A 12,487-nucleotide genomic window follows, 5' to 3' on the forward strand; every position below is an offset into this window, starting at 1 on the left:
GATCTGGACTAGAGGGGAGGCTAGGACAGATCTGGACTAGAGGGGGAAACTAGGACAGACCTGGACTAGAGGGGGAGGCTTGGACAGATCTGGACATAAGGGGAGGCTAGGACAGATCTGGACAAGAGGGGGAGGCTAGGACAGATCTGGACTAGAGGGGAGGCTAGGACAGATCTGGACTAGAGGGGAGGCTAGGACAGATCTGGACTAGAGGGGAGGCTAGGACAGATCTGGACTAGAGGGGAGGCTAGGACAGATCTGGACTAGAGGGGGAGACTAGGACAGACCTGGACTAGAGGGGGAGACTAGGACAGATCTGGACTAGAGGGGAGGCTAGGACAGATCTGGACTAGAGGGGAGGCTAGGACAGATCTGGACTAGAGGTGGGAGGCTTGGACAGATCTGGACAAGAGGGGGAGGCTAGGACAGATCTGGACTAGAGGGGGAGACTAGGACAGACCTGGACTAGAGGGGGAGACTAGGACAGACCTGGACTAGAGGGGAGACTAGGACAGATCTGGACTAGAGGGGAGGCTAGGACAGATCTGGACTAGAGGGGAGGCTAGGACAGATCTGGACTAGAGGTGGGAGGCTTGGACAGATCTGGACAAGAGGGGGAGGCTAGGACAGATCTGGACAAGAGAGGGAGGCTAAGACAGATCTGGACTACATGGGGAGACTAGGACAGACCTGGACTAGAGGGGGAGACTAGGACAGACCTGGACTAGAGGGGGAGACTAGGACAGATCTGGACTAGAGGGGAGGCTAGGACAGATCTGGACAAGAGGGGAGGCTAGGACAGATCTGGACTAGAGGGGGAAGTGGCGACTCGGACAGATCTGGACTACAGGGGGAAGTGGAGACTAGGACATATCTGGACTAGAGGGGGTGACTAGGACAGATCTGGACTAGAGGGGGAGACTAAGACAGACCTGGACTAGAGGGGGAGACTAGGACAGATCTGGACTTGAGGGGGAGACTAGGACAGACCTGGACTAGAGGGGGAGGCTTGGACAGACCTGGACTAGAGGGGGAGACTAGGGGAGACCTGGACTAGAGGGGAGGCTAGGACATATATGGACTAGAGGGGGAAACTAGGACAGATCTGGACTAGAGGGGGAAACTAGGACTGATCTGGACTAGAGGGGGAGACTAGGACAGACCTGGACTAGAGGGGGAGGCTTGGACAGATCTGGACTAGAGGGGAGGCTAGGACAGATCTGGACAAGAGGGGGAGGCTAGGACAGATCTGGACTAGAGGGGAGGCTAGGACAGATCTGGACTAGAGGGGAGGCTAGGACAGATCTGGACTAGAGGGGAGGCTAGGACAGATCTGGACTAGAGGGGAGGCTAGGACAGATCTGGACTAGAGGTGGGAGGCTTGGACAGATCTGGACAAGAGGGGGAGGCTAGGACAGATCTGGACTAGAGGGGATGCTTGGACAGATCTGGACAAGAGACGGAGGCTAGGACAGATCTGGACAAGAGGGGGAGGCTAAGACAGATCTGGACTACATGGGGAGACTAGGACAGACCTGGACTAGAGGGGGAGACTAGGACAGACCTGGACTAGAGGGGGAGACTAGGACAGATCTGGACTAGAGGGGAGGCTAGGACAGATCTGGACAAGAGGGGAGGCTAGGACAGATCTGGACTAGAGGGGGAAGTGGCGACTCGGACAGATCTGGACTACAGGGGGAAGTGGAGACTAGGACATATCTGGACTAGAGGGGGAGACTAAGACAGACCTGGACTAGAGGGGGAGACTAGGACAGATCTGGACTAGAGGGGGAGACTAGGACAGATCTGGACTTGAGGGGGAGACTAGGACAGACCTGGACTAGAGGGGGAGGCTTGGACAGACCTGGACTAGAGGGGGAGACTAGGGGAGACCTGGACTAGAGGGGAGGCTAGGACATATATGGACTAGAGGGGGAAACTAGGACAGATCTGGACTAGAGGGGGAGGCTTGGACAGACCTGGACTAGAGGGGAGGCTAGGACATATATGGACTAGAGGGGGGAAACTAGGACAGATCTGGACTAGAGGGGGAGACTAGGACAGACCTGGATTAGAGGGGGAGGCTTGGACAGATCTGGACTAGAGGGGAGGCTAGGACAGATCTGGACAAGAGGGGGAGGCTAGGACAGATCTGGACTAGAGGGGAGGCTAGGACAGATCTGGACTAGAGGGGAGGCTAGGACAGATCTGGACTAGAGGGGAGGCTAGGACAGATCTGGACTAGAGGGGAGGCTTGGACAGATCTGGACAAGAGGGGGAGGCTAGGACAGATCTGGACAAGAGGGGAGGCTAGGACAGATCTGGACTAGAGGGGAGGCTAGGACAGATCTGGACTAGAGGGGAGGCTAGGACAGATCTGGACTAGAGGGGAGGCTAGGACAGATCTGGACTAGAGGGGAGGCTTGGACAGATCTGGACAAGAGGGGGAGGCTTGGACAGATCTGGACTAGAGGGGAGGCTTGGACAGGTCTGGACAAGAGGGGGAGGCTAAGACAGATCTGGACTACATGGGGAGACTAGGACAGACCTGGACTAGAGGGGGAGACTAGGACAGACCTGGACTAGAGGGGGAGACTAGGACAGATCTGGACTAGAGGGGAGGCTAGGACAGATCTGGACAAGAGGGGAGGCTAGGACAGATCTGGACTAGAGGGGGAAGTGGCGACTCGGACAGATCTGGACTACAGGGGGAAGTGGAGACTAGGACATATCTGGACTAGAGGGGGTGCCTAGGACAGATCTGGACTAGAGGGGGAGACTAAGACAGACCTGGACTAGAGGGGGAGACTAGGACAGATCTGGACTCGAGGGGGAGACTAGGACAGACCTGGACTAGAGGGGGAGGCTTGGACAGACCTGGACTAGAGGGGGAGACTAGGGGAGACCTGGACTAGAGGGGGAGACTAGGACAGATCTGGACTAGTGTGGGAGACTAGGACAGATCTGGACTAGAGGGGGAAACTAGGACAGATCTGGACTAGAGGGGGAGGCTTGGACAGACCTGGACTATAATATAGGGAATGGCCTGACTGCAGGTCATGTTCAAATTGTTTCTAACACTTTTTTAAAAGATATCACGTAGTAGATCAGCAAAAGTGTTGCTCTCCACTTTCTGAAGGGCCGAGTTTTGAAATCAGTGGAATTAGAGAATGATAGCTAAGGAGATGGAGAACATTCTGGCGTTTGATTGTGAATATGCAGAGGGAGTCGAAAAGAGAACACACAAAAAGGCTATTGTATAAAACACCTGTCTCCGGATTTCATCTTCAAACTAAGGGCAACCATGGCATCCGTGACAGAGAGTGAGAAGCGTTCATCCATGTATACAGGTAAGAGTCTAGCTAGCAAAAGTTTCAGATATTACACGTTTCTAATGTTGTCAGAAAGTTGTTTTCATTTCAAGCTAAAGCATACTGTTAGTTATCTAGCTAACGTCAGCTGGCTGGCTCGCTAGCTAATGTTACGTGTATGATCAGTGTAGTAATATTGTTTGTATCTCAGATCCATTTGCATTGCTAGTTATAGCCTAATGTTAGCTAGCTAGCTAACACTGAACCTGGTTGGTTACTGTAGCTACCTGCAGATTCATGCAGGGTAGTAAGGTTATGAGTTGGGATTATGGTTCATTGTTTAGCTAGCTAGCTACATGTCTAAGCAAAAGACTCCACTATGCAAGCAACCATTTCAATAGGATGTTAATGATGTCACAGCAACAACTGTCAATAGACGTAGCTGGTAAATTCACTCTGGCTATCTACTCTGATTTAAGAGCACTCTCAGTCTGTGTGTGCCAGAGCACAGAATAACTGACTAATTTGTGAAAGCTAAACACCCGTTGAATATGGCAGGTGTCAGTAAACGTTGGCAAAAAAAGGGTAATTAAATTGTTGCCAGCAGCACAATTACAGTCACCAACACTCTGGATAACATAAAAACAGCCTAACCAGCTCTTCTAAGGGAAGTAAAATGGTCAGAGTTAGCTGTTCTCTCATTTGTGTCTGGAAGTAGCTAGCAAGCTAGGTTACGTTAGCCAGTTAGCTTGGGTGCTTGACTGCTGTTGTTTGGTCAGAACGTTCGGATCAACTCTACTACTCCGCCAGAGCATCCAGTGTGCTCTCTGAACGCTCCAAGAGTGAAACGCTCTGAATTTACAAACGGACAATCTGACAACTCTCTGAGTTTACCAACCCCCAGAGCATACTCTGAGCACACTCTGGCACTCCAGACTGAATTTACGAAACACACCGTAGTATAAACAAGCCTTTAGTCTTGAAATCTTTGGTTGTTTAGTACTGTACATGGCCTCACATGTGAATCCTTAAATAGATGGGTGTGGCTAAGGCTTAAGAAGGTGTGAACGATGTTGAATGGGTGTAGACAAAGAGGAAATCTCCAGTAGGTTTACCAAAACATTCAAGGACCATTTTCTCAAAAGTGAGGTTACAATTTTATCAACTTTCAAAGCAGAATTACTTTCCCATGTTTCCTCAACTGTAGTGTCTGATATACCCTTTTCTAGCTCTGAGTCTCTACTTTTATCCAATGTAAAAAATGTTTTAAAAAAAAGGGAAATGTTGCAGTTAATAAAAACAAAAACATGGAACCATTCCTCTAAAAACTGACTGGCTAGCTAGCTAACAAACATACAGTGCAGATCAATTCTTCAAATTCATTATTTTACACAATATTTTATCACAGCACTGGCAAACCATGGTTGACCAGCTCCCTGACCAAAATGGTTGATCTTTCTCCTATCAAAAGATGATTCATGTCCATTGAAGTATTCAACATGATTCACAGCTGTAATGGCTTGGCTGCCAAAGGTGCTTCCACCAAATATTAACTTTGGGTTGTGATGAAATACGTAATCAATACATCTTCATTTAGTATTTTTTTATGAATTTGGAAAATGTTATATCATTTTAATTTCCATTCGAAAATTTGGAGTAGGTTGTGTAGATTATTAGGAAGAAAATGCAATGTAATCTCTTTAGATACAATTTTATTTAGGAAGCAAAATGTGAAGACTGTGTAAGGGGTGTGAAGATTTTCATCAGTGACTGTATGTTTATATGATAGTGTTCTTCCAGCAGAAGCAAGACAATAGTTATCGGTTTAAGAATGGATTTTGTAAGTTAAAAAAATAATAAAATCCACAATAATAACCCTATGGTATTATTCTGAGCTCATATTGGCCACATAAAACCAAACAGGAGCATGCATAATTTAGAAAGCGCAAATTGGATTGTATTGATTAATGGCCACCTTTCCTAACATTTGGAAGGCCTTGATAAGTAAATATTTTACCCTGCTGTGAATACAGGCTTAGAAAGCATTTAACTAATTCATCTTATTAAGAACATGCACCAAACAAGCTTTTCAGTTATTTAGTGAAATATCCTACCTCTGTATGTCTCTTATCAGTTACAAGAAACACAGTTGGTGTTTGTTTATGTTCACCAGTCACCACATTAACCTGTTGTGTTTACAGCCAATATTGAGCAATCAATTATTCTATTCATTGTTGAATAAAAGTAATTGTCAATTTGGTAAGTTACTCAACTAGTTTATCAGCTAGCTAATCAGTTGATAGATACTGCAAATCCATATGCAGAATAGGTATGCCTCACACAGACCTGGTCAAGCACATTACTTCTATGATTCCCTCCCCCTTGGCTAGTGTACTCTACAATAGTCTTCAAATGACATTGTGTTAATAAACCAATAACTAGCCTGCTAATTTTGTTGCACTTGCTAAGTCTAAGGGTTTTAGGCGTAGTTAACTGGTCCGTAACCTAAATCAGTGTATTTGCCTAGTTGTTGAATGTACATGTCCCCAGGGAGACAGCAACCTTACCTTAGGTCCAAGGCCAGCTCTGTCTTGACTCCTTTGAGTCGGGGAGCCCAAGCAGATTATTATGTTGTGATGGGGACAGGAACAAATATATACAACAAGGAGAACTACAAACAGTCATGCCTAAACCAAAGATTCAAAATCAAACAAAAGGCCTTATGGCCACCAAACCAACCAGCAGCCTCATGGCCACAGAACCAACCAGCAGCCTCATAGCCACCAAACCAACCAGCAGCCTCATGGCCACCAAACCAACCAGCAGCCTCATGGCCACAGAACCAACCAGCAGCCTCATAGCCACCAAACCAACCAGCAGTTTCATGGCCACCAAACCAACCAGCAGCCTCATGGCCACCAAACCAACCAGCAGTTTCATGGCCACCAAACCAACCAGCAGCCTCATGGCCACAGAACCAACCAGCAGCCTCATAGCCACCAAACCAACCAGCAGCCTCATGGCCACCAAACCAACCAGCATTCTCATGGCCACCAAACCAACCAGCATTCTCATAGCCACCAAACCAACCAGCATTGAGCCTCATGGCCACAGAACCAACCAGCAGCCTCATGGCCACCAAACCAACCAGCAGCCTCATGGCCACCAAACCAACCAGCATTCTCATGGCCACCAAACCAACCAGCAGCCTCATGGCCACCAAACCAACCAGCAGCCTCATGGTCACCAAACCAACCAGCATTGTTATGGCCACCAAACCAACCAGCAGCCTCATGGCCACCAAACCAACCAGCAGTCTCATAGCCATCAAACCAACCAGCAGTCTCATAGCCACCAAACCAACCAGCAGCCTCATGGTCACCAAAAAAAACAGCAATGTCATGGCCACCAAACCAACCAGCAGTTTCATGGCCACCAAACCAACCAGCAGCCTCATGGCCACAGAACCAACCAGCAGCCTCATGGCCACCAAACCAACCAGCAGCCTCATGGCCACCAAACCAACCAGCAGCCTCATGGCCACCAAACCAACCAGCAGCCTCATAGCCACCAAACCAACCAGCAGCCTCATGGCCACCAAACCAACCAGCAGCCTCATAGCCACCAAACCAACCAGCAGCCTCATGGCCACCAAACCAACCAGCAGCCTCATAGCCACCAAACCAACCAGCAGCCTCATGGCCACCAAACCAACCAGCAGCCTCATAGCCACCAAACCAACCAGCAGCCTCATGGCCACCAAACCAACCAGCAGCCAAATGGCAGCCAAACCAACCAGCAGCCAAATGGCCACCAAACCAACCTGTAGCCGCATGGCCACCAAACCAAACAGCAGCCTCATGGCCACCAAACCAACCAGCAGCCTCATGGCCACCAAACCAACCAGCAGCCTCATGGCCACCAAACCAACCAGCAGCCTCATGGTCACCAAACCAACCAGCATTGTTATGGCCACCAAACCAACCAGCAGCCTCATGGCCACCAAACCAACCAGCAGTCTCATAGCCATCAAACCAACCAGCAGTCTCATAGCCACCAAACCAACCAGCAGCCTCATGGTCACCAAAAAAAACAGCAATGTCATGGCCACCAAACCAACCAGCAGTTTCATGGCCACCAAACCAACCAGCAGCCTCATGGCCACCAAACCAACCAGCAGCCTCATGGCCACCAAACCAACCAGCAGCCTCATGGTCACCAAACCAACCAGCATTGTTATGGCCACCAAACCAACCAGCAGCCTCATGGCCACCAAACCAACCAGCAGTCTCATAGCCATCAAACCAACCAGCAGGCTCATGGCCATCAAACCAACCAGCAGCCTCATGGCCACCAAACCAACCAGCAGTTTCATGGCCACCAAACCAACCAGCAGCCTCATGGCCACAGAACCAACCAGCAGCCTCATAGCCACCAAACCAACCAGCAGCCTCATGGCCACCAAACCAACCAGCATTCTCATGGCCACCAAACCAACCAGCATTCTCATAGCCACCAAACCAACCAGCATTGAGCCTCATGGCCACAGAACCAACCAGCAGCCTCATGGCCACCAAACCAACCAGCAGCCTCATGGCCACCAAACCAACCAGCATTCTCATGGCCACCAAACCAACCAGCAGCCTCATGGCCACCAAACCAACCAGCAGCCTCATGGTCACCAAACCAACCAGCATTGTTATGGCCACCAAACCAACCAGCAGCCTCATGGCCACCAAACCAACCAGCAGACTCATAGCCATCAAACCAACCAGCAGTCTCATAGCCACCAAACCAACCAGCAGCCTCATGGTCACCAAAAAAAACAGCAATGTCATGGCCACCAAACCAACCAGCAGTTTCATGGCCACCAAACCAACCAGCAGCCTCATGGCCACAGAACCAACCAGCAGCCTCATGGCCACCAAACCAACCAGCAGCCTCATGGCCACCAAACCAACCAGCAGCCTCATGGCCACCAAACCAACCAGCAGCCTCATAGCCACCAAACCAACCAGCAGCCTCATGGCCACCAAACCAACCAGCAGCCTCATAGCCACCAAACCAACCAGCAGCCTCATGGCCACCAAACCAACCAGCAGCCTCATAGCCACCAAACCAACCAGCAGCCTCATGGCCACCAAACCAACCAGCAGCCTCATAGCCACCAAACCAACCAGCAGCCTCATGGCCACCAAACCAACCAGCAGCCAAATGGCAGCCAAACCAACCAGCAGCCAAATGGCCACCAAACCAACCTGTAGCCGCATGGCCACCAAACCAAACAGCAGCCTCATGGCCACCAAACCAACCAGCAGCCTCATGGCCACCAAACCAACCAGCAGCCTCATGGCCACCAAACCAACCAGCAGCCTCATGGTCACCAAACCAACCAGCATTGTTATGGCCACCAAACCAACCAGCAGCCTCATGGCCACCAAACCAACCAGCAGTCTCATAGCCATCAAACCAACCAGCAGTCTCATAGCCACCAAACCAACCAGCAGCCTCATGGTCACCAAAAAAAACAGCAATGTCATGGCCACCAAACCAATCAGCAGTTTCATGGCCACCAAACCAACCAGCAGCCTCATGGCCACCAAACCAACCAGCAGCCTCATGGCCACCAAACCAACCAGCAGCCTCATGGTCACCAAACCAACCAGCATTGTTATGGCCACCAAACCAACCAGCAGCCTCATGGCCACCAAACCAACCAGCAGTCTCATAGCCATCAAACCAACCAGCAGGCTCATGGCCATCAAACCAACCAGCAGCCTCATGGCCACCAAACCAACCAGCAGTCTCATAGCCATCAAACCAACCAGCAGGCTCATGGCCATCAAACCAACCAGCAGCCTCATGGCCACCAAACCAACCAGCAGCCTCATGGTTACCAAACCAACCAGCAGCCTCATAGCCACCAAACCAACCAGCATTTTCATAGCCACCAAACCAACCAGCATTGAGCCTCATGGCCACCAAACCAACCAGCAGCCTCATGGCCACCAAACCAACCAGCAGCCTTATGGTCACCAAACCAACAAGCATTGTCATGGCCACCAAACCAACCAGCATTGAGCCTTATGGCTTGCCAGCTGTGACGTTCACTGACGATCACACTAATATACAGCACCTGTGTTAATCAACCAGGCTCAGCATTTGGACAACGTTGCTGCTGTCTCCTGGGGGATGGAGTGTGGAAGTGGTAGTGAGCTATAGTGTACTGTCTAAACTATCTAACCTGTTCCCTAACATTTGGCACATTTTTGCATAATATTAACTAGCGATTCATGTTGAATTATAAATCTGATAAAAATACAGTTGTGGAACCCATCAGGCTGTAGAGTAATGAGCTGTGCTGCCATGTCCTTTGTCCCCGGGTGGTGGTGTGAAACTATGGGCTCCACATTCAGTGTAGATCTGGTGTTATGACAGTTTGCGGTCCAGTGCTCCTGGATTACAAGGAGTGTGGCAATGGTGAAGTGAAGGCTGCTTCTTCAGCCATTGTCCCATAGGAAATACTGGATCAAGTCTAATAAACTTTCGCTGTTTCTATTGCATCTCAAATTGATGGGATTAAGGATATTATCCCAAAATTAGGAGGAGGTTTGATATAGTGTAGAAGTGAGTGAACCGCATAACTAACCAGACAAAGAGATAGATTTTCTGACACAGGCAGTTGGTGAGTTCCTGGAGGAGAAGTTATTTTGGACAGCTTTCTTCGCTGAAAAAAAAATATTGAGCTCCTAAATTACACCAGTTAGATCTATATGAGAATGAATGAACTAAGGTTCACAGTTCAACCTTAGGTTCTGGCTAATCCTGAAGAGCATTTCCATCAATGTTCTGTGTTCCAGTAAAATATCTAGTCACAGGGATGGTGAGACAGAGACCCCCCTACTGTGAGGACATGGAGTGTATATAGCGACATTCATCTAATACCTCTGTAAAATGAAAAGCACTCTATTATTATCAAAAGGCTTTCGGCGGTGGAAACTTAGCTCCCGCAGATAAGATTTGGATTTTAAAGTCTAACATGTTCCTCAAACTATGGAGCCTTGTGTCTATTTTAATGTTTAAGTCCAAAATGCAGAGGCAGACGTATCAAAAGCTCCTCTCTATACTGAAACCTCGTGTGTTTTGTAAAAAAAAACAGAGTTGTGGTTGAATTCATTCAAGTAAAAGCCGTTTATTTTCAGAATATCTTACAAACCAGCAAATTGCCATGTCTATTCAAATTTGTAGCAGAAAAATGTATATTTTAATGACTTTCCATTAGATGGAGTGCTCCTTCTGACCTTTGTTAGGAAGAAGTCTGCCCCTGGCCTGGACATTATCCACACAGAGAGGCTGCATACCAAATGGCACCCTATGAGCCCTTGTTAAGAGTAGAGAATAGGGTACCATTTGGTACAGCCGTGTGCCTTCCCCCAGTCCAGTTAAACAACAATGGTCTGGTATGGTCACATCATCATGGCTCCAGCAGTTGTAAATACTGCAGCAGGTGATAAATGTGTCATGTCTGGACAGAGATAGGCCACATTACCTTCACAGGAGACATATTTCACCATTCCTATCCGCCCGCCGGCTGCGCCGGCTGCGCCGAGACGAGAAGAGCTGAGCAAAGGCTGCACATCATACAGCTTTAAGTAAAGTCTGGTGCTTTATGGCCCTGATTAAGTCATCTAACGCCTATAGCCAGCTAGGGATCTGGGCTTGTTTCAACTCCAAGTCTTCAGCAGTGACTGTTATCCTGCAGGAGACCAATAAGGCGGAAATCTAATCGGAATAGTGTTCATGCAACAATAAGAAAAAACACATTTGAAGATATTCTACTGAGGGTTTCATTTTATCTTTCTTATATTTCACACCAGCATTAACTATCCATTCTATGGGTTTAATTTCAATCAAATACTACCGAAGGAGGACTTTTCAGCACGTACATTCAATATTATTGATTTCTAGGTATTAAGATATTAGCTTGAGAGTGTCAACTAGGTCTATAGTCTTGTATGTGCATGTGTTTGTGTACATCTGCTGTAGAGTTTTTTTTTTTAAATTTCAGTCGGGACAGTTTAGTACTTTTAAAATGTAGTCCAGGGGAGGGTCATGTAATTTGTAATCAATGACATTTCAATATTGCCTGATGCTGCCCCTCATCCCTGATTCTCTGCTGGACACGCAATATCAGGTACGGCTCTTTTTCCTTTGCTCGCCTTTTTTATTCAACTTTTTCACCCTGGACGTTTTATCTGAACCTGGTTCTACACGACTTCCACCAGCTGAATCTTTATTTATGAAAAATTTTTCTCACCTTTATTTAACCAGGTAAGCAAAGTTGAGAACAAGTTCTCATTTACAACTGCGACCTGGCCAAGAATAAAGCAATGCAGTTTGACCCATACAATAACACAAAGTTACACATGGAATAAACAAAACATACAGTCAACAATACAGTTGAAGAAGATCTATATACAGTGTGTGCAAATGAGGTAAGAAAAGGGAAATAAGGCAACACAGTCCTGTGTGGCTCAGTTGGTAGAGCATGGTGTTTGCAACGCCAGGGTTGTGGGTTCGATTCCCACGGGGGACCAGTACGGGGAAAAAATGAATGAAATCTATGCGTTCACTACTGTAAGTCACTCTTGGTAAGAGCGTCTGCTAAAATCTAAATGTAAAAATGCAATAAATAGCCATGGTGGGGTAGTAATTACAGTATACCAATTAAAACTAGAGTGATGAATGTGCAAGTAGTGATATGTATGTGTTGAACTGACCTGAAGCCAGTGGGCTTGGTGATGAGTATGAAGCAAGGGCCAGCCAATGAGAGCACTTTCAGATATCAGCTGATCAAAGAAGGGCTATATAAATACATTTGATTTGAGATACAAAGGAGCAAGATAAATACAGTATGGGGATGAGGTAGTTGGATGGGCTATTTACAGATGGGCTATGTACAGGTTCAGTGATCTGTGAGCTGCTCAGACAGCTGGTGCTTAAAGCTAGGAGGGAGGTAAGATTCTCCAGCTTCAGTGCTTTTTGCAATTCATTCCAGTCATTGGCAGCAGAGAACTGGAAGGAAATGCGGCCAAACGAGGAATTGGCTTTGGGGGTGACTAGAGAGATATACCTGCTGGAGCGTGTGCTATGGGTGGGTGCTGCTATGGTGACCA

Source organism: Salmo salar, chromosome ssa29 (assembly GCF_905237065.1).
Source record: "Salmo salar chromosome ssa29, Ssal_v3.1, whole genome shotgun sequence".
In the NCBI taxonomy this organism is placed as follows: Eukaryota; Metazoa; Chordata; class Actinopteri; order Salmoniformes; family Salmonidae; genus Salmo; species Salmo salar.